Raw genomic sequence first — 27562 nt, 5'->3', positions numbered from 1 at the left:
AACTCACAAACTGTGAGATCATGACCTGAGCTGAGATCAAGAGTTGGACGCTTAACCAACTGCGCCACCCAGGTGCCCCTCTATGGTAAATTTTAAATGAGTTAGTATGTGTAAAATGCATAGAACAAATCCTGGTACACAGTCAGTATTCAGTAAAGTTTAGCTGTTACTATTAGAACAATTCTATCTTAGTACCTAACCATCACCACTGCATTCGTTGGTCTTCTCTCAAGCAATTGCTAATTCCATTTACTTCTCCGTGGTTCATAGGCATTTGTTTACATGAGCAAAGATAAAGCCTAGGTCAAATTTATCCCAAAACATTTTGATGAGAAAGTAACATTACCTAAATTCTCTATGTACATATTGAATTACAAAGTCATTACTTAATCATCTATCTGTAAGTTCATTTTAATTTTGGATGGGAACAGTGACATAATTTTAATCATTATTTTTTAAATATTAGTAAATACTATTTCTAAAGAATTCATTTTCATTGTGCTTTCTTAAGAGTCTTTGGAGTAGTTTAGTGAAAACTTTAGTGCTTTGCTGCCTGTGTAACTTAGACTTACCCATCACACCTCATTGACGAAACCCCATCCTGTCATTCTATAATATGGCAAGAATTCAAAAAGTTCATGTACCACTTGGAGAACAAAGAGAAATGTAAGCTGTGTGTGATCTGTAGTTAGCAAGCAAAGGAGAACAAGTGTGTTGTCAGAGAGATAAAAAGTCCATTTTGTTTTAAGGATCATTAATAATTTAGTTTTGTTCTAAGATTTGTCTTTGCGATTTCCATGGAAAGCTCAGGATTTCAGAAGGATGAAAGCAGGCTGGATCCACTCTGGGGTAGTTATAAGGGAGCTCAAATGTGGCTTAAGTGCTTCATTACCCACCCCCTTCCCTGCACTTCTGCTCTATTTGGCACTCCTTTCCTCTTCTTTTTTCTTCCTACTCCACAATCTGATCCCCTGCTACTCTATATAGACCCCAAGCACTAATGTTATCTTCTAGTTGTCCAGGGCCTAGCATGATTTACAGTCCATTCTTTGCTCACTGCCCACTTTCTCACCACTATCTTCCCCCATCAACTGTCTACACTGAAGGGAATTTATACTTTTCCATCATATTTTCTCTCTTCACACCCTGATAAGTGATTGCTGCTTACCAGATAAGTTAAACTAAAAGAGTGAATGGCCAATAGTGTTTTTTTTTGTTTTGTTTTTTGTTTTTTTTTATGTAACCTTGAAAATTTTATTGGCTCATGAATGGGGGTTCCAAAAGTGGCAAAGCTTTAACTAAAGGACCAATTTCTCCAGTAATAGAGTTAGAGACATTTTGGCATGGCAGTTGGTGACACATTTCTTTTTCTGTGTTATATCATCAACAAACTTAATTTTATTACTTCCTATTCTAATTTAAATATGTATTACTCGGCGTGGCCAGGTTTTCATTGTTGTTGTTTTTCGTTTTATTACTTTTTATGTGATTTAATTTATATGGCATAAAAGTCACCATTTAAAGTGTACAATTCTGGGGCGCCTGGGTGGTTCAGTCGATTAAGTATCCAACTTCGGTTCATTTCATGATCTCATGGTTCATAGGTTCGAGCCCCATGTTGGGCTGTGTTCTGACAGCTCACAGCTTGGAGCCTACTTCAGATTCTGTGTCTCCCTCTCTCTCTGCCCCTCCCCTGCTTGTGCTCTGTCTCTCTCCATCTCTCAACAATAAATAAAGGTTAAAAAAAATAAAAATAAATAAAGTGTATAATTCTGGGTGCCTGGGTGGCTCAGTAGGTTAACTATCCAATTCTTGGTTTCAACTCAGGTCATGATCTCAGGGTTGTGAGATCGAGCCCTGTTTCAGACTCACAATGGGTGAGGCTCCTCCTTGGGGTTCATTCTCCCTCTTGCCCTCTCTCTGCCACTCCCCTGCTTGTGTTCATGTTCGTTCATGCATGCACCCTCTCTCTCACTCAGTCTTTCTCAAAAATTAAAAATAAAAATAAAGTGTACAATTCTGTGGGTTTTTAAAAAAATATATTTACCAGGTTGTGCAGCCATCACCACTATCTAATTCTAGAATGTTTTCATCATCCCAAATGGGGAAATATTTTTGAATAGGAAAATCAATCTTTCTTTCTTTCTTTCTTTTTCTTTCTTTCTTTCTTTCTTTCTTTCTTTCTTTCTTTCTTTCTTTCTTTCTTTCTTCTTTCTTTCTTTCTCAGTAGGTTCCGTGCCCAGCATGGAGCCCAATGCGGAGTTTGAACACACGACCCTGAGATCAAGACCTGAGCTGAGATCAAGAGTCAGACACTTAACCTACTGAGCCATCCAAGCGCCCCGAAAATCTTTCAATAATATGTCTCAAAACATGCCTACCTTACTATCTAAGACTGCCTAGGAAAATAATTAATTGGAATGCTCTTTAAAAGACTTAGCATTCTTCTGAGTAAGAGGAATATCCAAGGCAATCACACAATAAGGTTGTCGTACAATTGGATTGATTACATCTACTAATTGAATTGACCACATTTACAATTAACTTCATTACATTTACAAGAACATGATAGTAAATGGTTTGCAAGTATTTTGCTTTGCTAGAGAAAAGAAAACAGTTGGGATAAAGGCATTAGGGGAAAAGATATATCCCTTTCCTCATCAATTTAAAATCATCAGCATGTTCTTTATTTATAGGTAAGGTGATAGAAAAAGAGATTGGGGTGGTTGCATTGTTTAGAATTCTCTTGTCTGCAGGCAATGGAAACCAACCCTCGCCAACACTAAGAAGATAGAGAATGAATTTGAGAGAATTGATTATAAAGATACAGGCAGGGACACATGCCAGTGGACTAGAACTAGAGCCTGCAGCATCATAGTGAACCAAGGAAATATTTCGCACTATTTCTCATCTATTACCTTCTTCCCTCTTGCTAGCCAACTTTCTCTGCTTCCCAAGCCACATGGCAGAAAAACTACCTGCCAAAATGTACCAAATTTTTATTAGCCTTCAGGTCCAACCACCTGGTGAGAAAAATTTCCAGTTCCCAAGGGTTGAGATTGGCCTAGTTTCTGACAGTTGTCTATAGCAGAATCAACCTGTTGGTGATAATTTAGATATATTTCAGGGGTGAGCAGGGAAGGAAGGAGTTCCCAGAATAGGAGAAATTTGGGCAACCAGATTTTGCTATTGCAATCTTTGTGGTCTCTTCCATCTAACTAAGATTGTTTCTTTTTCTTTTTCTTTCTTTAAATAAGATTGTTTCTGTTTGAAATGTCTGCACTTCCCTACCCTTACTATCACTAGCCATGAGAAAAGAAATATACCCACTGCCTTGTTTGACAATTAATTCCAGTCAACACTTCCATTGTCCAGTGTCTTATTTCCAACTTGAAGGAAATGGCAGAGCTTAATCAAACATGGTAGAAAAATATACAGTCTATAGTCTATGCAACCTAGCCCTTCAATGCACCGCAACAGAGAGTACATGAGGAAATAGCACTCAGAGAAGATAACAGAGGCTCTGTTACTGACATAGTCTCAGATATCCACTAGAGTTTTCCATCCCATCCTTTAAATAATGAAGAGCTACTGGGGGTTGAAGCCAAATGCTTCTGCTTCCAGCTATTAGGTTGTGGGCAACAGAACAAAGCCCTTCGAGAATTGTGCAAAAAGTGTGATTTCTGATGTTCAAGTTATGGTACTTAAAAATAGGCTTCTGTGATTGTCATATTTTCCTTAAAAGAGATTTTAAAAAGGATTCTATGAAAAACAAACGGCCAATAAAAATGTATGTGTGCAAGTTGGTTAATAGTAAGTGAAAAATAAACCCAAAACTATTGGTTTGATCAGCAATTTGTTAATAATAAATGAAAAATAAAGCATAAACTATTGGTTCGATCAGCAATTTAGCAATACATTTAAGAAAACGATCATTGTTCATTATTAATGTGCATGTGTTGAAATGGGCAGTCAGGTTCTGCTGATGGGGTGAAAATCAACACAAACTTCCCAGAGGTAAATTTGGCTGTCTGTATCAAGAGTTTGGCTTTTTTGAAAAGTTGTGTGTGTGTTTTTTTTTTCAAGGAATTTGTCTCCACACATACACACAAATATGTAAAAGTATGAACAAGTACATTATGATATTGTTTCAATATCAAAGAACAAAAAGAAAGAAAAAATTAAAATGTCAAGTAGGAGACAAATGGGGAGTAAATTAAGGCTTAGTAACACAATAGAGTACTACACAACTGTTTTAAATGATGCAAAGTGATATTAATATCACTCCAGTACTTATATTAGAGAAAATTAAAAACACTCAAGTGTTCAATAGTAAGCTGTTTGATAAATGACGTATGGTATACCCATAAGATGAAGTATGGAGAAAAGCTATGATATGATATTAAGTGAACAAAGTAGGATTCAGTTGTTACCCCCCTACATGTATGCAGAAAACAAAACTAAGGAATTACCCTACCATTTTAATAGTGGTTAGCTCCCACATATAGAACTACATAACTTTTTAAACTCATTTTTAATATTTTCTGGATTTTCTTTTTCTTTTCTTTTTAAGTTTATTTATTTTGGGAGAGATGGTGCATGTGTGCGTGATAGCTCTTGAGCAAGGGACGGACAGAGAGCGAGGGAGAGAGAACCCCCAGCAGGCTCTGTGTCAGCACCAAGCCTGACTTGGGGCTTGATCCCACGACCCTGGGATCACGACCTGAGACAAAATCAAGAGCTGGACGCTCACCCAACTGAACCACCCAGGCGTCCCTGGCTTTTCTATACAGACTTTTTTTTTGCATATGTATTAGCTTAATAATAAACATATTAAAATTGAAATGCTGTTTTGCTGTTCTAAGGGGAGGGGGTCCTCTTTGATAGCACTACTGACGATATCTCTCAGAAAGTATCAAAGACGATCTCCCAGCCCTCTGACTGAATGTTGAGTTCTGAGGTGTTTTCATTCCTGCTTCCCTTACTCCATTTCCTCAGAACCATAGTGCCTTAGTGTCCAGATGCAATCCAATGTTGTACCCCTCACTCACGTTTTTGTCCTTTTGTACTTTATGTTCATAACAGTGGCTAAATAGCCACATTCAGTACTTACTGAATATCAACTACTTGCTTTTACAGGCACTATCTCATACACTGTTTTGTTTTGTTTTTTAACTGAAAAAGTTGTGGTTTATTTACATTCTGGAGAGAATTGAATGCATTAAGTTCCTTAGAAGTTTTATCAGAACACCAGTACTCCTCTTACAATGCTGTTCGGGTAAATCCTTCTGCTTCGCTTTTAGAGAGGGAGATTATACAACAAAATTATTTTATTGAATTAAACTCGAAAGCAAAAGGAACGTAACTTCTTGACTAAAAGTCAATACTATTAAAGGCTCCTCCTGCAGATTACTTTTTAATTTCAAAAAATGTCACAACTTAAATTAATTAGATGCTTTGAAAATAGGCTGTCTTCATCCATAATGAAAGGCTTAATTGTCTATCCTTTGTCGCTATTCAATTTTACATATTTTAGTCATGTTGAAAGAGCCAGAAGACCACGTTTTTCTACCCTTATGTTATGTGAAGTTGTATGTATGTATGTATGTATTTGTTTATTTATTTTTTCACATTTTGGTGTTGGCAATTTCTTTTTTTAATCCTTTTAATTTTAATTTTTTAAAATTTACATCCAAATTAGTTAGCATATAGTGCAGCAATTATTTCAGGAGTAGATTCCTTAAAGCCCCTTACCCATTTAGCCCATCCCCCCTCCCACAACCCCTCCAGTAAGCCTCCATTTGTTCTCCATATTTATGAGTCTCTTCTGTTTTGTCCCCCTTCCTGTTTTTATATTATTTTTGTTTCCCTTCCCTTATGTTCATCTGTTTGGTCTCTTAAAGTCCTCATATGAGTGAAGTCACAGGATTTTTGTCGTTCTCTGACTGACTAATTTCACTTAGCATAATACCCTCCAGTTCCATCCATGTAGTTGCAAATGGCCAGATTTCATTCTTTTTGATTGCCGAGTAATACTCCATTGTATATGTATATACCACATCTTCTTTATCCATTCATCCATCGATGGACATTTGGGCTCTTTCCATACTTTGCGTATTGTTGATAGTGCTGCTATAAACATGGGGGGGGGTGCATGTGTCCCTTCGAAACAGCACACCTGTATCCCTTGGATAAATGCCTAGTAGTGAAATTGCTGGATCGTAGGGTAGTTCTATTTTTTTTTTTTTTTAATTTTTTTTTTAACGTTTATTTATTTTTGAGATAGAGAGAGACAGAGCATGAACAGGGGAGGAGCAGAGAGAGAGGGAGACACAGAATCTGAAACAGGCTCCAGGCTCTGAGCTGTCAGCACAGAGCCCGACGCGGGGCTCGAACTCACGGACCGTGAGATCATGACCTGAGCCGAAGTCAGACGCTTAACCGACCGAGCCACCCAGGCGCCCCGGGTAGTTCTATTTTTAGTGTTTTGAGGAACCTCCATACTGTTTTCTAGAGTGGCTGCACCAGCTTGCATTCCCATCAAAAACTTTTCACAGTAACACTATGAGATAGCTCTTTCTCCAGGGGAAAAACTAGAGCTCCAAAGACTTAAGTAATTTCCCCAAGGTCATACAAATAGAGGGTGACAGGACCAGATTTGAAATCCAGCTCTGTTTTGACTTCAGAAACAACATGCCATTGTGGGAGGGGGGGATGGGCTGAATGCGTAAGGGGCATTAAGGAATCTACCCCTGAAATCATTGTTGCACCATATGCTAACTAACTTGGATGTAAATAAAAAAAGAAAGAAACAAACAAACAACAGGCTGCTATCAGTGATCTGGTCTGTCCCCACGATTGACCTCAGCTTAAGCTTCTTACAGACCCTCCACCCTCACCTCCCTGACCCCCACTCCAGCCTTACGTTTATCTACAATTTGACTGGAGATGCCAATCTTGTACTTAGTAATTACCAGTTCCCTTTTGAGGCCAAACTTTTATGCTAAGTTTTTCTCTGCCCCTGCTTTTCATTTACCCCAACTCATCCTCCACGCCTCCTCTACCATACCTGAGCAGCCAGCTGACAGATTATTATTCTTTCTGGGTTCCCTGCGTTAGCCTTTTGGGAACCACCTTTCTCATCTATCTTTCCTACCGTTTACTTTCCTTTGACTATTTCTTCTTAAAACATTTTTTTTTTTTTGCACCTAACAGGATGCTGTGCATACCATACATGTTCCTTAAATGCTTCTTCAATTAAATTCAATTTTCTTTCCCTAACAATTGTCATTGCATTATTTTCCTGTCTTTCAGAGTTGTTCTTTCCCTATGGCCTTCCTAACCACCATTCCTTCCCAGCAATTTGCTCTCCATTCTCACATTTTCATCCCCGCATCTTCACCAAAATTACCTTTCTTTTCATCTCCAATGGTTTCCTGATTATCAAATAATTGAAACCTTTATTTGGTGTGTTCTCATACTTTTTGATTTTTTTGTTACATTTAACAGCACTTCTCTTTTTCTGTTTTACCTTAGCCTAAGATTTGAGATACTGTTATTTTCTCCTTTCCTTCTACCATTATCTTCCTCTCTTTCTCCTTCACTAACATTTCCCCTGTTCTTTCATTATGGGCTGTCTCTAAAACTTGGGCTTTGCTTTCCTCCCTTTTATTTTATATACCTTTAGAATAAAGTAATTCCAACACCCTGCCATTCTCCAATAATCTCTTCGTAGCAATAATGAGTGCTGTTAAGTCTAGGATTGCTTCCATTTAATAAGAGGTTAGCAAAAGCAAAGAGGATGTCTGCTGTAAAACCATAGCTTAACAGACATGTTCCATGAGGCTGTATTTGCAGACTTGCAGATCTTGTTGGGTAGATTAGTGATTCCTGTTCCTTCTTCCCACTTTGGTGGATGCCTTTGCTGAAACCTTCACTATTTCCTTGATCTCTCCTTCTTGGCTAGAGTTCCCCATTTGCCTGCTACTGGGTAGACCTCTCCAGTGTTTCTTATACATGGGCAGTTCTCAATGCTCCTGATTGTCATGATCACCTAACTAAATAAACGGCTTTCATATATAAAGGTCTAGCAGTCATTTCTTACTTTTCTCCAGACTTATACCACCAACTCCTTATAAGAAGTTTCACTTGATTATTGACACCTGAAGCTTTACATATCGGGGGTGGGGGGACATTTTTAGAGGTGAGGATTTGTCCCTGCAGAGGAAAGAAATCTCTGGGGACAGAGGATCCTGGAATTCCCATTGCATATCTTGCAACCTGCTCTGAGATGTGGTCTTGCCAGGAGAGCCTGCCCTCCTCAGACCACAGAGCTGGACACCCCGCCTCCGTCTTTCCGAGCACCAGGGTGAAAAACCACAAAGGAAAGGAAGAAAATTTATATACATATAATATAAAATCGCTGGGTGATTAAAAAAAATAACTGCTGCATAGATAAAACTCCTAAAGTTACTGTGTCTAAAGGGTTTTGTTGTGTTCTTTTGTGTTTTGGAGAATGTTGTCAATATACAATTTTTGTTGCTGATTTAGAGTCAATCTCCAGTGTTGTGCTAAAAATTTTAAATTAGGGGCGCCTGGGTGGCTCAGTTGGTTAAGTGTCAGACACTTGATTTCTGCTCAGGTCATGATCTCATGGTTCATGTGTTCAAGCCCTGCATCGGGTTTTGTGCCAATAGCACGCAGAGCCTGTATGGGATTGTTTCTCTCCCTCTCTCTCTGCCCCTCTCCCATTTATGCGTGTGTGTGTGTGTGTGTGTGTGTGTGTGCATGCTCTCTCTCTCTCTCTATCTCAAAATAAATAAATAAACTTAAAATTTTTTTATTGTTTATTTATTTTTGAGAGAGACAGACAGAGTGCGAGCAGGGGAGGATCAGAGAAAGAGGGAGACACAGAGTCTGAGGCAGGCTCCAGGCTCTGAACTGTCAGCACAGAACCCCACTTGGGGCTCAAACCCAGAAACTGTGAGATCATGACCTGAGCTGAAGTGGGTTGCTTATCTGACTGAGCCAGCCAGGTGCCCCCAAATAAATAAACTTTAAAAAAATAAAAAAATGTGAATTAAATGTAAGCATTAAGGGGGCAAGTCCTGCTATTTTGGTTGACACTCAGTGGGTATTTGGGAGCAGGGAAGGAGGGAAACTAGTTGGACTTTTGTTTTCTAAACATTCTCCACTATTGGTTTTGGAAAGAGCAAGGACATCTTTCCTCTGACACATGGGAATGGGAGAGAGCTGTGTAATAAAATTTTTAAAAGACAAAAAAAGAAATAGCCTCAGATGGGAAATATTTTGATTTGCGTTTTGGGTTTGTTTGTTTTTTTTCTTCAGTAAAAAGCCTTTGAAAACTAAAAAGAAAAAAAAAAGCCACCCAGTCAACATTTCCACTGGTCACTAGCATTACTTCAGTCTGGCGTACTTGGTATAAAATGTTGGCATATATCTTTTGATTCATTCTTCATTCACAGTCTGACTGGCTCGTCTTTCCAGGGTCTTGGGAATCTTCTAGCGCTGGATATTTCTTTCTTTTTTTTTTTTTTTAATGTTTATTTATTTTTGAGACAGAGACAGACACAGCATGAGCAGGGAAGGGGCAGAGAGAGAGGGAGACACAGAATCGGAAGCAGGCTCCAGGCTCTGAGCTGTCAGCACAGAGCCCGACGCGGGGCTCGAACTCACGAACTGTGAGATCGTGACCTGAGCTGAAGTCGGACGCCCAACCGACTGAGCCACCCAGGCGCCCCAAGCGCTGGATATTTCTGATTTTCATCACCTTTTCTGTACTGCCCCACTCCCCTTGTTTCCGATACACTTTTACCATTTCCTTTGATGCTGGATGCTTCAAATAATTTCCCTCAACCACAGTTTTCGTCATGCCGTTTCCCTTTTCAAAGTTCTACAGTGGCATTTGGTATGCCTAATCACAACAGATAAAAAACCCTCCAGCTAAATCAAGACTGCTCATTCACTTCCCCTTTTACATGCTTCCCCAAGCTCATTTTGTACTATTTATTTCCTGTTTCGGTTCTCCTGCTCCATCCCAAGCTATCTACTTTCCTCCTCTTGTACTGCTACCCAAATATTGCTTAAGAAAAGATCAAACACATTAATTGTCTCTGCCTGAGCAATCACTGTGGGGAATGCTGGAGTCAGCAGCCCTAGATCTATGCCATTCACTAAGGTGATCTTGGTTGAAGCTACTCCTTTAAGCTAAGATCAATAGTACCAGTCCTGGATTTGTTCTGAGAACCCCCTGAGGTAATGCATGAGCAAGTGTTTTCTAAACTGCTGGATAATGTGCAAGGAACAGGGGGGCTCAGTGACATGGACAGCTAAATATCCAGAAAGCTGCCATGGTCTCCCTTTGATGTGATCTGATTTTGACTGGAGAAGCATATATCAAATAATTTTCTAATCTAAAAATGAAAAAAACAACAACTCTTGAATAAAAACATCTGACTTGCAGATGTCACTGTGCTCGGTCCCTGACTTTGACTTGGGAATCTGTTCTCTGCTCAGCATCTTGGTTCATCATGACAAGTAAATCTTGGCTTCTTAAAAGTTGGCAAGCAAAACTCTTGTCTCAGAGGATATTTAAATCTTTCTTGGCTCATGATTGTTTCCTCTCGGGTGTTGAAACGAAATGATGCCTTCCAGCTTTTCTGAAATAGAGCTGCAAGAGAGACTCGTGATGCTCTCATTTTGACAAAATGGTCTTCATAAATCACAGATGTAATGGGCTGTGGTCATACTTAAGAGCTCTTCAAGATCTCTCAGATCTCCTGCTTTAGGTTTAGATTCTAACTACTTAGGTTATTTTTCTATCGTTCTCTTTCTTTTCTTTCTCAGTGCTAATTAACCGAGGATATTTCCCTGATTTTTTTTTTTTCCTCTGTTATTTTCCTAGTGCTTGCATTTTTTCCTGGTAGTTTTGACAGACCATCTGTCAAAATTTTGCTGGTTTCACAGCAGTTTCATACTGTTTTTTCACTCTCTCTCTTTTTAAAATTTCACAAATATACACAAATAAATTCTCATTGCAAATGGTTGGAGCAATACATAAGTCCATAGAGTAACATATTGTGGCTTCTACTCACCCCACTCCCATTCCGAATTCCCTCCCTAGAGGCAACCACCACTGTTACAGTTTGATGGATATCTGTATTAGTCATGGTTCTCCAGAGAAACAGAACCGAGAAGATACATGTAGACGTAGATGTAGACATAAGAGATTTATTACAGGAACTGGTTCACACGGTTACTGAGGCCAAGATGTCCCACAGTCTGCCATCTGCAAGCTAAAGAACCAAACAAACCAGTGGTATTTAGTCCAAGTCTAAAGGCCTGAAGACGGGGAGTGAAGAGCAATGGCGTAAGTCCTAGTCTGAGTCCAAAAGCCCAAGAACGAGGACCACCGATATCTGAGTGCAGGAGAAGACGGATGTCTCAGCCCAAGCAGAGAGGCCATATTTATCCCTCCTCTACCTTTGTGTTTCAGTCACATCCTCACAGAATTGGATGATGCCCACCCACACTGGTGAGGGTGGTCTGCTTTCTTCAGTCTACTGATTCAAATGCTCATCTCTTCCAGAGATGCTCTCACAGACACACCCCAAAATAATGTTTTACCAGCTATCTGGATATGTCTTAGCCCCGTCCAGCTGACACATAAAATTAACGATCACAGTATCCTTCACTTCTCTCTCTATACATGTACATCATAAACACACGTATCTTTTGCATAATGGATCCAAGATGCACTTTAAAAAAATTAATCATCTTAAAGAAATTTTCATGTCACTACACATGTGTCTACCTCATTCTTTTAATAGTTGCACAGTGTTCTATCTGTGTATAGGTCGTTATTCCTTTTTTACTCATCTGTTATTGAATATTCTACAACACAGAAAACTGTTCCAATACATACCCCTGAACCTACATACATTTAACCATATATTTGTGGAATAAATCCCTAGAAGTGGGAGTGCTGAGGTAGATGGATCCATAAGAATGAAAACTAGATGAGGGAAGAGATTTTTAAAAATACATATTTTGTTCAACACTGAACAGTAACAGTCTAAATTACAGTGTAGCATATAGTAAGGAGTCAAAGAATATTTGTTGAATTGGATTGAAATAGTGTCTGCATTTTTAATATGAGAGCCATTGTATTAAGGGATTGGGGAGAAAGTTATGTTTACTTTCATAAATGATGAAAAAAAATTCAGTAAAATGTAATACACATTTCTGATTTCAAAGCAAGAAGTAAAACAAACCTTAGGAATAAGAGAAGACTTATTAGTTTGATAAAAAGAATATATCAGAAAGCCATAACCAACACCATATTTCATGATAAAATAGTAGAAGTATTCATCGGGCACACGGGTGGCTCAGTTGGTTAAGCATCCTACTTCATTCAGCTCAGGTCATGATCTCACAGTTCGTGAGTTCCAGCTCTGTGTTGACAGCTCAGATCCTGGAGTCTGCATCAGATTCTGTGTCTCCTTCTCTCTCTGCTCCTCCCCCACTCATGTGCACACATGCTCTCACTCTCTCTCTCTCTCTCAAAAAATAAACATTAAAAAAAATAGTAGAAGTATTTTTGTTAAGGTCAGGAACCAAAGTGGACCCTGGTAATCACTATTCAACATTTTACTGGGTATTCTAGGCAATTTATTATTTTTTTTTAATATATGAAATTTATTGTCAAGTTGGTTTCCATACAACACCCAGTGCTCATCCCAAAAGATGCCCTCTTCAATACCTATCACCCACCCTCCCTTCCCTCCCACCCCCCATCAGCCCTCAGTTTGTTCTCAGTTTTAAAGAGTCTCTTATGCTTTGGCTCTCTCCCACTCTAACCTCTCTCTTTTTTTTTTTTCCTTCCCCTCCCCCATAGGTTTCTGTTAAGTTTCTCAGGATCCACATAAGAGTGAAAACATATGGTATCTGTCTTTCACTGTATGGCTTATTTGACTTAGCATAACACTCTCCAGTTCCATCCACGTTGCTACAAAGGGCCATATTTCATTCTTTCTCATTGCCACATAGTACTCCATTGTGTATATAAACCACAATTTCTTTATCCATTCATCAGTTGATGGACATTTAGGCTCTTTCCATAATTTGGCTATTGTTGAGAGTGCTGCTATAAACATTGGGGTACAAGTGCCCCTATGCATCAGTACTCCTGTATCCCTTGGGTAAATTCTTAGCAGTGCTACTTCTGGGTTGTAGGGTAGGTCTATTTTTAATTTTTTGAGGAACCTCCACACTGTTTTCCAGAGCGGCTGCACCAGTTTGCATTCCCACCAACAGTGCAAGAGGGTTCTCTAGGCAATTCAATAAGGCAAGAAGAAAAGGTTGGGTAGAATTACTAGAAAGGAAGAGACAAATCTGTTGTTATTTGTCAGTAAGATGATTATCTCCCCAGAGAATTCAAGAGAAATCAACTTTAAAATAATTAGAACCAATTAGATTGTTTAGTAAGGTCATCAGAGACAAGATACAAATTTAAAAAATCAACATTTTTCTTATGTACCATTAATAGTCAATTGAAAATGTAAGACTGAAAAGGACCTAAGACGTCTCTAATGACTTTTTCCTCTACTCGATTCCTGGCAACCACTTCCCACGGTCACAACCAAGATACTAATCTCAAAAAATATGTCCACTGCTGAAACTTTGTTTTCAAACACTCATTCTTTAACTATCACTCCCTATTCTTTCAGTTCAGTTGCTCTAGTAACCTCTATTCCTCAACCTCTTATTAGCATCTAGTCTCTTGACCATAATGCAGTGTCAGGACTCTCTCAACCTCCTTCTCTCTTTGGTGGTCTAGATTCTGTGATCTAACATTTTAATAGCTCACTTGTAGATAGATAATCTCACCTCACTTTTCCCTCTCCCCACCCTTGGCATTTGGCTGGGGTCAGGATGGGGTGTGTCAGAATAATTCTGATTCAAAGTTTTCTTTTGCCACCTTGGACGTTTTTGAATCACACAATCCAGGTAAACACTTCTACTTTAAATTCATGGTCACAGACCTCATGGATACTTGGTTCTGCCTATCAATCCCTTGGTGTTCCCAATTGGCCAGTTTTCCCACTCCTGAGATAATGATGTTACATTTCCTATTCTATGTTTAAACTTTCTGCACTCCTGATATACTCATTCTTGAGATGATGCTCTTCCCTAATATTTCATTGTGAAACAAAATTCAATGAGAAAACAGAAATCATCAGACTTCAGGCTCTTCATCTTTGTGACAGCAAAACTACAAACCTGCCTATTTGGACTCACATTTATTTTTCTTCCATCTGGTTACAATGGAGTAAAACTCTCTCCTTCTATCATCAAAAAAATAATTGACATGTATGGTACAATAAAACTGAAGAAGTTAATGTTTCTTAGTTATGAGATTTCCCTATGCTTCTAACTGAAAGAGAAACCGTCTTTTCCTTTCTTTTTTATATTTTTAAAAAATCTTTAATATCAGTGGATTATTTGAAGTATTTATTTCCTTTTTTAAAAATTGGAATAAGAATATTCATATTCCTTTATATTTTTCTTTCATATATATTCATGTATTTTTTACGAATGTTCTTATCTTTCTTTATTAGAATGCTCACAAGACTGGCCCACTAGCACTGTCCTTCTGATGTGATAAAGAATACATACATCTACTGGTCTTCAAGCTATATTATAAAGCTATAATCCTCAAGACAGTATGATACTGGCACAAGAACAGACACTCAGATCAATGGAACAGAATACAGAACCCAGAAATGGACCCACAAATATGTGGCCAACTAATCTTTCTCACTCCATACACAAAAATAAACTCAAAATGGATGAAAGACCTCAATGTTAGACAGGAAGCCATCAAAATCCTAGGGGAGAAAGCAGGCAAAAACCTCTTTGACCTTGGCCGCAGCAACTTCTTACTCAATATGTCTCTGGAGGCCGGGGAAACAAAAGCAAAAATGAACTATTGGGACATCATCCAAATTAAAAGTTTCTGTACAGCGAAGGAAACAATCAGCAAAACTAAAAGGCAACCGACAGATGGGAAAAGATATTTGCAAATGACATATCAGATAAAGGATTAGTATCCAAAATCTATAAAGAACTTCTCAAACTCAACACCCAAAAAACAAATAATCCAGTGAAGAAATGGGCAAAAGACATGAATAGACACTTCTCCAAAGAAGACATCCGGATGGTCAACCGACACATGAAAAAATGCTCAACATCTCTCATCATCAGGGAAATACAAACAAAACCGCAATGAGATGTCACCTCACTCCCGTCAGAATGGCTAACATTAACAACTCAGGCAACAACAGATGTTGGCGAGGATGCAGAGAAAGAGGATCTCTTTTGCATTGTTGGTGGGAATGCAAGCTGGTGCAGCCACTCTGGAAAACATTATGGAGGTTCCTCAAAAAATTAAAAATAGAACTACCCAATGACCTAGCAATTGCAGTACTAGGCATTTATCCAAGGGATACAGGTGTGCTGTTTCGAAGGGACACACACACCCCAATGTTTATAGCAGCACTATCAACAACAGCCAAAGTATGGAAAGAGCCCAGATGTCCACTGATGGATGAATGGATAAAGAAGACATGGTATATATATACAATGGAGTATTCCTCGGCAATCAAAAAGAATGAAATCTGGCCATTTGCAACTACATGGATGGAACTAGAGGGTATTATGCTAAGTGAACTTAGAGAAAGACAAATATCATATGACTTCGCTCATATGAGGATGTTGAGATACAAAACAGATGAACACAAGGGAAGGGAAGCAAAAATAATATAAAAACAGGGAGGGAGACAAAAGCATAAGAGACTCAGAAATATGGAGAACAAACAGAGGGTTACTGGAGGGGTTGTGGGAGGGGGGATGGGCTGATGAGTAAGGGGCATTAAGGAATCTACTCCTGAAATCATTGTTGCACTATATGCTAACTAACTTGGATGTAAATTAAAAAAAGAAATTAAAATAAAAAAAATAAAGAATACATACATCTATCTGACCCACATTTTTGCAGGAAACAGGGGTAAGGGCTCTCAGGGCTGGTACCAAGTGTCCACTGAAGACATCTCCATTCACCACAAAGGATGTTTCCTTGACTCCAACATCTCTGCTGTAGCATCCAGTCAGGTCTCCATGACTTGCCCAGACTTCTTCATTCCACCATCAGTTGACTCTTTTTTCTTGCTACTCTGGACTCCTTCATGACGTAGGTCAACTGCCCCATGTCTAACTTCCCCAGGCAGCCTCTGGAATTCTGCCTCACATCTTTGGCATGCTGCTGCCCTCAGGGGCATGTTTAGGAGTTGGGGGAGAGGGGGAATAACACCATATTGCCAAAGCAAACAGCAGAAGCAGATTAGCAAATAACACTTGAACATACACCTAACAGCCTCACAGGATACATGCAGTCTCCCCAGATGATACATAATCTTCATAGAGAGCAAATACTGTATGGAATGATTTTGTACACCAGGCACAAGGGCTACAAAGTGAATGGTGTTTATAGCCATCATGTTCTACACACCATAGGAAGCTAGTGGCTGAAAGCTGAAACCGGATCTCTATCCTGGCTCTTCCCTGCCTTTGAATGGTGTCACCACTGTGTTGGCCTGTTCTTGGCATTAGTTAGTTTTTCAAAAGGGACGATAAGAAGGCAGAAAGAGTAGAATGGGAGATTGGGCTGGGGTGGGGGATTAATATATGGATGACAACCTGTAAAATAAAAATAATACAAAAATGCAAAAACCAGATTTAGTACCGTAATATCATAAGAGAAGGTGGCTTGAGGTACTACATGCTAACACAGACAACATGATATACAGCCCCAGGGTGGGGAGGGCGTGGGGGGATTCAGCGAGGAGTGGGGCAGGGGCCGTCCGTTTAGTCTGAGAGTCTTTGAATGGACTGCTGAATGGACTGGATCTGCTGCTTCAGCTGTGAGCCTTCTTTGCTGGCGACAGACCAGGCGATGACAGGCCTGGAGACCTTGCAGGCCCACCCCAGGGCCTGCTTGGGGTGCACAAACACTTAGGGGTAGGGCACATTCTGATCCAAACAGAGGGGAAGGTGCAGGATGATCTCCAGCGGCTCAGCGTCTGCAACCATCACGATGAACTCAGAGACGCCTCTGATGAGGGTTTTGGCGGCTTCCTTAGCTCCTTTCGGATGCTGCCTGTAGTTACATGACTGCTGAACAAGGTCCAGTAGTTCCTTGGTGAGGTGGGCGTCAGGGGCCTTCTGATTTACATCAGCCTCAGTCCTGTCTGCCACTCCATGGTCCCCTCCCCAGGAGCGCAGCTGACGCCAGAGGGGGAGCGCCAACCCGAGGAGTGGAAATTGAAGTATTTATTTCCGCGGTGACTAGACAATTATTGTAAAGTACAGGAGTGGTGTATAGGCATGGGGTGTTTTAATCCATTGAGAACCTGGATATGTTGCACTAAAACTTCTTATCGTTATAATTTAATGGGTGAAAAAAATTCTTGAACTACAGGAGTCTGTAGATGGGCCAAGTGTCTGGGAATTACATAATGCCATTAGGGGAATATCTAAAAGTTATTTGAATATGGAAATATGATATAGTTCAATTGGGCTTTTGTCTTTTATGAAATGGTTCTTATGGGAATATAGCAGAATCAACAAGAAATACAGAAGTTGTTCAGAGTAAACTTTCCAGGAAGAGAATTCTCTATTCCATGTAACTTAATTTTCTAATGATTCTAGCTATAATTTAGTTTTGTTTTCAGATTATCTTTTGCCTGGTTTGGATCACTGGGATTGAACAACACTGAGACAATACATATGCATCCGAGGACTTTTGAAATTGGAATTCAGCCCTAAGACAGCCTTAGAAATAAAGGAATATGTGGGGCATCTGGGCGGCTCAGTCAGTTGAGCCTCCGACTCTTGATTTTGGCTCAGGTCATGATCTCATAGTTCCTGAGATCAAGCCCCATTTTGGGCTTCTTGCTGAGAGCTCTGAGCCTGCTTGGGGTACTCTCTCTCTCCTGTCTCTGCCCTTTCTCCTGATCATGCTCTCTCACTCTCTCTCAAAATAAATAAATATTTAAAAGAAAAGAAATGAAGGAATACTCAAACAAACAAGGACATGAGAGTGTAAGAGAAAAAAAAAAAAACATAATGGAAAAATCAGGTCAAAAGAAGAAGGCTAGAGAAGCATTGTTGAAAAACAAAGTAATTTGGAGAACCAATAATTTGCCCATTGGATATTATTATCTTTGACTAAGTGTCCACTGACTTAGCCTATGAGGCTGAGTTGGATCTGTGGATGTGTTCCTGAGGAAGCGTGGGTTTCTTTCAGTTTTAAAGATACTTGCTCGGTGTTTCTGGTGATATTGAGAAGGGGGTAGAGAGAGCTCCGTGGACTTGCATACGTTGGAGGCAATTCCAGACACCGGGGTTGAGCATCCAAAGATGAAATTCAAAGAATTCTAAGAACTTGACATTTTAGGGGACAACACAATAATTAAGATGCATAGTATGACAACCTGTACTGTGGCATGTTAATGTAAACCAGAGCTCCATTAACTAAAGTGGAAAAATCAGCTGTCCTAGCAGAACAATACAAGAGGGACTCAATTTAACTGGAGGTAAATTGGAAACATCAACATGAATTCATTGTTGTTGTTAAGGGATTATTGCTGTTACAGTATGTTAGGGACTGTCTTCTCTGATGTCATCTGACCCCTTCCAGCGGTCCTGTTAAGCAATCTAAAATACATTGTAGTGCCCGATTTTGTCTTTTTTTATCCTCCAGTATTGTTTTCCATTAAAAAGAAGCAGAGCTTTTCAAAATAGCTGATCCAGTGTCTTGGGGCAGAAAAAAATCAAGGTGAGCCTGGAACTTTTTTTTTCCCAGAAAGCAGACAGTTTCAGGAGAATCGATGTTAAATAGGTAAAGAGGCCAGCCTGAAAAGAGGACTTTTAGTGACAGCTTGAGGAGCAAGGAGGGAAGCAGTAATTGCCACCAGTTGCCATGTGTCTTAATTACCATATTGTTCCCTAAGATTTTGAATTCTTACATTTATTTTATTTTATTTTTTGATCTTCAGCCCAGGCATGCTGGAATTGCCTCCAAGACATGCAGGTCCAGAAGAGCCTTCCTCAGGAAAAACAAAAACCCACAAATCCAACTGCCAGCATGAGTAGAATCAATAGGCACTTAATTAAAGATAATAATGTGAGATAAGCAAGTGATTGTTCCCAGAGGTTTTACTTTAAGTTTTTTTGATGTTTATTTATTTGTGCGTGTGTGTGTGTGTGTGTGTGAGAGAGAGAGAGAGAGAGAGAGAGAGAGAGAGAGAGAGAGAGAGGAGAGGGAGAGAGAATCAGAAGCAGGTTCCAGGCTCTGGGCTAACAGCACAGAACCCAACACAGGCCTCGAACTGTGAGACCGTGACCTGAGCGGAAGTCAGATGCTCAACTGAATAAGCCCCCCAGGTGCCCACCAGAAGTTTTATTTTAAAACAGTGCTTCTCTAGCCTTTTCCTTTGGAAGTGATTTGTCCTGATAAATATGCTGCTATTTGCCTATTCATCTATTTTGAGGCAGGTTTAGGACTGAATTCCAATTCCATAAGCCAAGTTTGGTAAAAGAACTTTGACTCTCTGTTTATAGTTAAAAAGATCAAGGTAACACAAAGCATGCTAAAAGATCATTGTAGTACAGTCATATAGGCAATATTGTGTATAAAAAATACCGAGGATTGAGCAATTCAGATTATGTGAGTTTTTTTAACTTTCAGGTTAAAATTACAAATGCGAGCTTCTTTCTTTAAGGGGATAAAAATGTATAAAGCTATGCATAAAAAAAGAGAATATACTATAGAAAGAGGGACAAGGCTAAATTGATGGAACTGAACAGAAAACTAACCAACACTACTTTTTTTAAGTTAAAATCCTATTTATTGATAATCCAAAGGTTGACCTTGACCCTAGTAATACCAAACTTCGAGTAGCTCTTGATCAGACAAGCAAGACACTATTAAACTGAGAAAAATGTACTGGAGAATGGAGAAGTACATCTAAATAAAAGATAAGGAGAGGGAAAGTTAAGTATAATGTAAATCCAAAATAGATCCTGTTTTTTTTTTTACAAGAACATGAAATTTAACAATTATGTCAGATAAATAAATTTAGGAATTGGTGATAAAATGAGAAGTTAAATGATAGGGGTAGCACGACAGTAAAATATATAAGTATAAATAGTTTTTTAGAAATAAAGATAGTTAACTATTACAGAAAAACAGGGAGAAAACAAAAATAAAACCAGCATCACTGTAGAGAAGCAACTCTGACCCAATAGAAACTTGGTGCATTTTCTAGGCCCACCTAGAACTGCCTTCCTGGGGTCTTTTGGGAGCTGATCTGGGCAGCCTTTTGGCCCAACTGCAGGGTGGACCTGATGTGGGGAGCGGGGGAGGGAAGCCAGCATTACTTTGTCAGGATTAGAGGTAAAAACTAAAGACAAAAGAATATCTAGTCTTGACAAGGATGGGGGAAATGATCTACATCCTAGTGTTTCTCAGCAAGGCTGCTTCTGTGCGAACATGACAAAATCAGAAACACAAAAATGTTTCAGTCCGGCTGAGGTGTATGGTTGGCCCTTGAACAATACAGATTTGAGCTGCACGGGTCCTTATCCATACAGATTGGTTTTGATACACACAGTCCGGTACTGTAAATGTATTTTCTCTTCCTTATGATTTTCTTCATAACATTTTCTTTTCTTTAGCTTATTTTATTGTAAGAATACAGTTTTTAATACATGTAACATACAGCGGCACCTGAGTAGCTCGGTCAATGGAGCATCTGACTTCAGCTCAGGTAATGATTTCACTGTTTGTGAGTTTCAGCCGCACATCGGGTTCGCTGTTGTCCAGTGCACAGAGCCCCCTTTAGATCCTTTGTCCTTCTCTCTCTGCCCCTCCTATGCTTGTGCTCTCTCAGAAATAAATAAAATATTTAAAAAATACATGTAATGTACAAAATATTTGTTCATCGACTGTTGATGTTATTAGTAAGCCTTCTGGTCAACAATAGGCTACTAGTTGCTAAATTTTAGGGGAGTCATATTTATACTAAGATTGGGGCACCTGGTGGTTCAGTTGGTTGGGCGGTCGACTTTGGCTCAGGTCTTGATCTGTTGTCTTTGAGTTCGAGCCCCGCATCAGGCTCCGTGCTGACAGCTTGGAGCCTGGAGCCTGCTTCAAATTCTGTGTCTCCCTCTCTCTCTGCCCCCTTCCCCATTCGCACTCTGTGTCTCTCTGTCTTTCAAAAATGAATAAATGTTAAAAAAATTTAAAAAATATTATACTGAAATTTTCAACTACTCAGGGGTCGGTGCTTCTAATCCCTGTGTTGATCAAGGTCAACCGCATTGCCATCTCCCTACTACTGAACAGTCACATGAAAATAGTGGACCTGCGGCTCAAATACCATTACAATGATTCTCCAAATATTACGACTCCGTTCAATGATTCAGTCTTTTCCATGTAGGTTGAACTACATTTTTCACTTTTATAACTAGTATTGCACATATATTATTATGTGAATATTAAATACCCAAGGGACGTGCTGAGCAGTCATTTATAAACAATTGGTGAGTAAAGTATGTCCTCAAAACCATTGTAAATTCACAACCATATTGTATTTTAGAAAATGTATTTTTTCCTCCAAATTATTTTGAGGCTGTTAGTTTACCTGAACAATGTCCCAAGCCCTACATTCTGCCTGGGTACACGGGTCTGAGGCAGACAACGGAAAGCGCAGGTGAAGGGTGAATTTCGCTGCAATTAGTAGGCTCTGTTCTCAGAGGGAATCCGAGCCAAACGTAATTGCTCCAATTCTCCGGCTAGATGTCTTGCATAAAAAATAATAACAGAAGGCAATTAAACACATGAACAGACTGAGGAAAATTGTGGTATGTTAACCCTGAAAGAGAACACACCTAAATGCCATCCTCGTGATTGTACTGTTTCATGATGTGTCTGCTCTCAAAACGTGTTGCAGATATGTGTCTTGCAGAAAAACTGCTTTAAGTTCATGAAGACACGTAAATCATCTATGTATATATAAATTCCAATGCTACGTTCATGAGATCGAAGCACCTTTTCATTCTTCTCCTTCTCCTAATAAGGATTTTTTTCCTTTTGTATCATTCTCGGTTGTGGTTCAAGTAAATGCAACAGAGATTTTGCTGTTTTTACTTATTACATAAACAATTCACCTGGTTTTAAAAGTGAGGCAAATAGGAGCACCTGGGTGGCTCAGTTGGTAGAACATGTAACGCTTGATCTCAGGGTCATGAGTTCAAGCCCCACATTAGGCGTGGAGCCTACTTAAAAAAAAGAAAAGAAGGAAAGAAGGAAGGAAGGAAAAGCCACGCAAATAAGAACTGTAGAAGAAAGTCTCATGTTCATGTATACTTTACCAGCAAAGTATGTGAACTCTAGCTTGTTGTACGACAATTAAGAGGTTCAGGACTTTGAAGGCTCAGAGAGACACAGACCAAGTGTAGGTATGGTTGGCACACTGGGCGGAAGCCTGACAGAACTATGCTTTCCAATGTATCCACAAATTCTACCTACTTGGCTCTGTACACATTCATTTCTGGAACCACCTAGACTCTCCTCAATTGAAGAACATATTTCCAATCTTTCATCTCTTATGGGGAAGATTGGCAAATAATAATGTGACACATAGCCAGAGAATTATGTGATACATACTTCAGTTTTAAATGTTGTAAACAGGCAAGTCTATCATTTTGTTTTTTGATACAAAACTAAAATATACTTACATTTGCCCACCACTGGTCTATTTCATACGGGTTTCCTTTTATAAAACGGTTTCATTGAATCGATGTGTATTGTCAACACACCAATAAAGATCCTAAAACACATATTTTACTTGGATCATTTATAGAGTAATCATGTGCTTCTATGTAACTATCAAGATTGAAATAAATCTAGTCTCAAAAAAATAGAGAATTCTCTGTATGTTTATGCTATTTCTCTTTCCAGACAACATCTAGAGAAATTAAGAGGTAACGATACTAAGGGAGTAATTAAGTGTTCTGCATTTGGAAATACAATTTTTTTTCCTTTCAAAATAGAGCTTTCAGAGAGTCTGTTGTTTCAGGGAGAAATAAAGATCACCTAGAATTGGGAGAGCTGCTGTGAATAGATTACCTAGAGCTGCTTCATTTGTCAAGTTGTTGTGATTTCTCTCTCTCTTCCCTGGGCTAGTTTCATCTTTACCTTTTCTTTTTGGTAACAGTAGATTTTCTTCTTCAGTCACTAAAACAGTCATTATTTGGAACTATCAGAGACTTGGTTTATAGAGATAATAATTCAAAAATTTTTGGTGGATGATACTGCCCAAATATATGATCAAAGCCAGGTATTTTCAATGGGCAAATCCTGTTTTTTATGATGTAAATGCTTGGCATTTCTACTTCCCAGATTCCGAGCAAGTAAAAGCATCCTGGGAATGCCTAAACTCAAGTATTTGTAGTTATTAATAATTAGCATACTTACGGTAACCGTCACTCCATTTACAGAGATCTAGGTTTTATTAACCATTTGCATCACTGTGCAAACCCATCAGCTTGAGCCATCCTGTCTAAGGTAGATCCAGAACCACTGGAAATTGAATTTGGCTCTCCTAAAAGTCTTAAAAAGTACTGTTTTTCTAAGAAATCTAGGCTACATAATGGTTTTCTTAATGACCCTCTGATCACTAGATCCACACCTTTTTACCACAACTCACTTAAAGCTGTTTGTTAGAGGTGGTTATAACTTCTCTGAGGATTTAAAATGAGATTAAACACCTCTGACTCCTTTTAACGCAACTGCTTCCTCCTTTTTCTCCCCAAGCTCACCACCACAATCCATTTCATATTTGCTTAACATTTATGATATGCCAAGAGCTATAAAAAAAAAAAAGACAAAATTTTTCCTTTGAGATAGCAACTTCAAGTATCATCTCACTTTTACTGTGAGTGTTTGGGGAGCATTTCTCCCTATCATTTGTATATGTGTTATCAGGAAATAGAGGTGCTGGTACCCTTTTGAGCATGGGACATTTTATGCGAATGTTAGACAAGCCGATTGCTGAATTTGAATCTGGTGAGACATTGGCAAAATGGAATGAGGGAGAGTGACAGGACCATGGAAGAAGGGGCAAATGGGACAAACAACTGATGTCTAAGGGGACCAAAAAGAACAAAATAACCCTCAAGAGCTGGGAGCTGGCCTGGTCCTGTCAACCGGGCCATAGAGTTCATGGCGCTCACGGCCAGGCCATGACAGTTTCCTGTTGAGTATAAACAATCTCTTAGAGCACCAACATTGGATGAGGGCACTTTGTCTTGGTAATGAAGTGAAACAAAAGCAAGACCACTGTGGAGTTGGGTCTGAGCTTAACAAAAAACAAGGTCACTATGAAATCATAAAAACAATCAAACGTCCTGTCTCCCAGCAGAGTAACTCCTGGTCTGGTTCTTTACCAATGGCAGCTCTAACCCCTCTTCGTTTCTCCTGCCTTCTAGATAAAAATGATCAAGGTACCCAATTACAGATACCCAATTACTTCCTGCCAGCATCCAATCCATGGCAGACACCTGCTTGTGTTGAACTCTTCTCCAAAATGTCTAACACGAGCCAAGTTCCCACAGACAGTTCCTTCTAACTCTGTCCTAATGAGATGCCCTCATAGTTCCTGCATGGTGTGTGGTCTCCATGGTGTGTGGTTGCAGTGAGACCAGCCAAGAAACCAAGTCTGTTTGACTTACAGATGTGTTACTTGTAGTTTTTGGCTGCAGTGCATAAACCAGAGTTAGGCCCAGGTTTAGGACTGCCATATACTTTCTTTTCTTTTCAGCTGTCAGAATCATCTGAGCTTGCTTTTAAAAATGCAGATGCCTGGGTTCAATCCTAGATCACTTGAACCTCTTCAGAGGGCCAGGAGCTGCATTTTAACAAGCTTCTCAGGTGAATGTTACGTGCATGTAAGAGTGTATACAGAGCTTGACATGTTTTCCACGTGTGCTGAAGAAATGTCCATTCAAGTAAAGCCAGAGAGAGACTACCTTATATAAATCTGTACCCATTTTGTTGGAAGATAACTTCCAAAACTTGGCCAATTTAAAAAATACATTTTAGTGAATATGATCGATCCCCGTTGTTCACAGATTGCGTGTCCATGGATTCACCTACTTGCTAAAATTTCTTTGTAATCCCCAAATCAATACTCGTGGTACTTTCATGGTCATTTGTGGACATGTGCAGAGCCTGGAAAAATTTGAGTAGCCTGATGCACAGGTTCCCAGCTGAGGTCCAAGGAGGCGCCTCTGCCTTGTTTCAGCTCTCGTGCTGAGATGGCAGGAGGATGGAGATGGTAGGGGGCAGGGCAAGAAAGTCCCACCCTGGGGGCAGTTGGAAGGGGTTTGATCCCAATTCTGGCATCTGCTAGGGAGATAGCCTCGGGTAAGTCACTTAGCTCTTCTGAATCTTGTGTTTGCTGTTCTCTCTTTATTATGGAAAGAATAGACATAACACAAAATTTGCCATTTCAACCATTTTTAGATGTACAATTTAGCAGTATTCTGCAACCACGACCACTGTCCATTTCCAGAATTTTTCATCATCCCAAACAGAAACTCTATATCCATTAAACGACAACACACCGTTTCCTTCTGGTCCCAGCCCCTGGCAACATCTACTCTACTTTCTGTTTCTAGGAACTTGCCTATTCTAGGAACCTTACATAAGTGGAATTATAAAATAGTTGTCCTTTGTGTCTGGCTTTTCACTTAGCATAATATTTTCAAGTTTTAACCACACTGTAGCATGTATCAGAATTTCATGCCTTGTTACAGATGAATAATATTCCATTGGATGTATATACCACGTTGTGTTTATCCACTCCCATGGACATTTGGGTTGTTTCCACCTTTCGCTTACACTTACCGTAACACTGCTATAAACATTCATGTACAAGTATATGTTTAAGTCCCTATTTCCAACTCTTGGAGGTGTATAAATCCAGAAGCGGAGCTGTGGAGTCATATGGTACTTCTGATGAGGGTTGGAAGCAGAAAAATGTTCACTTTTAGCCTGGAAGGCTGACCTATAGCCTGCATAGTTCCGATAAGGATCAAATACGTGCTGGTTGTCACATTTTTTTTTTAAAGAATTTATTTTAAATAATCTCTACGCCCACTGTGGGGCTCAAACTCATAACCCCGAGATCAAGAGTCGCATGTTTTACCGACTGAATCTGCCGGGTGCCCCTGGTTGCCACATTCTCAATGGGTCTCATGACGGCTTGTAAATCTTACCGATAGTTAATATCCAACTGAATGATAAACACCAGAGAAATCTTGTGAAAGTAGTTTTGTGAGGAGAAATTCGAGGAAGACATTTATGATCTAATACTTCTTACATGTCCCGTCCCCTCCCCCCTGAGCACTAAGCAGATAACCGCCAGCTTTCACATAGCTCAAGTGCAGGTCTTTCTGTACTATCCCTGTGCTACTTCAATAAACTTAATAAATTGAGCCATACAATGTCTCAAGAATTCTTTCCTGACCTTTGCACTCCACCACCCTGCAAACTGCTATGTTTAACTTTTTGAGGAACAGCCAACCTGTTTTCTACAGCTGTTGCAACATTTTACATTCCCACCAGCATTACACAAGGGTGCCGATTTCTCCCTACATTTTCACCAATACTTGTTATTTTCCTTAAGAAAAAATAGCCAACCTAATGGGTGCAGAGGGGTCATTTTCTTTTTTGTAACCTGAAAAAAGTAGAATCTACCAGGATGAATTGCTTTCAGGTTTGAAGATTATGGTTGATGTTATATACAGTCTTCCCCCATTTCTCAAAAGTTCATGTTATGCCATTTCACTCTTACAAAAGACCTACATTAGTAACTCTTTTAGCTAACTTGAAAGAAATCCAAAGAGGACTTTCACTTTTATAAAAAAGACAAACAGTGCAAATAGCAGTCAGAGTTTGTTTTGTGGGTCATGCCCCTCATCTCTGCCCCCCAACAGCCAGAGTAACCCTAGTGGGCTTCTTTCCTGGGAACTACCCTCAGCATCTCAACATCAAGCTGCTGTAACTTTGAATCGTTCGTGAACATTTGTGCTTTATCTCAGTTTATTTGTGCGTCTGTTAGCAAGATGTGTCCGAACGTATCAGAAAAGCCTAAAAGAGGTTATTTGGGGGGTCTGGGAATGCTAAAAAGTTTTCTATATAAATTAATAGTTGCTTTTTTTGCTTTATACTATTTTGGCGTCTACCACCATTAATACGCCAATGAAAGTAGTTATACATGCCACTCCCTGGACTTGTGTGAGGATATCGTATACACCCATGAGAAAGACTGCTGGGCCACACATTGTACATGTACTTAGTTTGATGAAGTACTGCCAGACTGCTCTTCAGAATGTGCGTGAATCTATCTCCCAT

General features: G+C 39.5%; 1 pseudogene; it reads right to left on the bottom strand.

The window, feature by feature from the left end:
• Nucleotides 1–16935: 16935 nt before the first annotated feature.
• Nucleotides 16936–26405, bottom strand: LOC109262166 (NHP2-like protein 1; annotated as a pseudogene).
• Between the last annotated feature and the right edge of the window lie 1157 nt (nt 26406–27562).

This window comes from Panthera pardus, unplaced genomic scaffold, assembly GCF_024362965.1.
Source record: "Panthera pardus isolate Hobbes unplaced genomic scaffold, ASM2436296v1 HiC_scaffold_13, whole genome shotgun sequence".
Lineage (NCBI taxonomy): Eukaryota > Metazoa > Chordata > Mammalia > Carnivora > Felidae > Panthera > Panthera pardus.
This window is presented reverse-complemented; position numbering and strand designations above follow the sequence as displayed.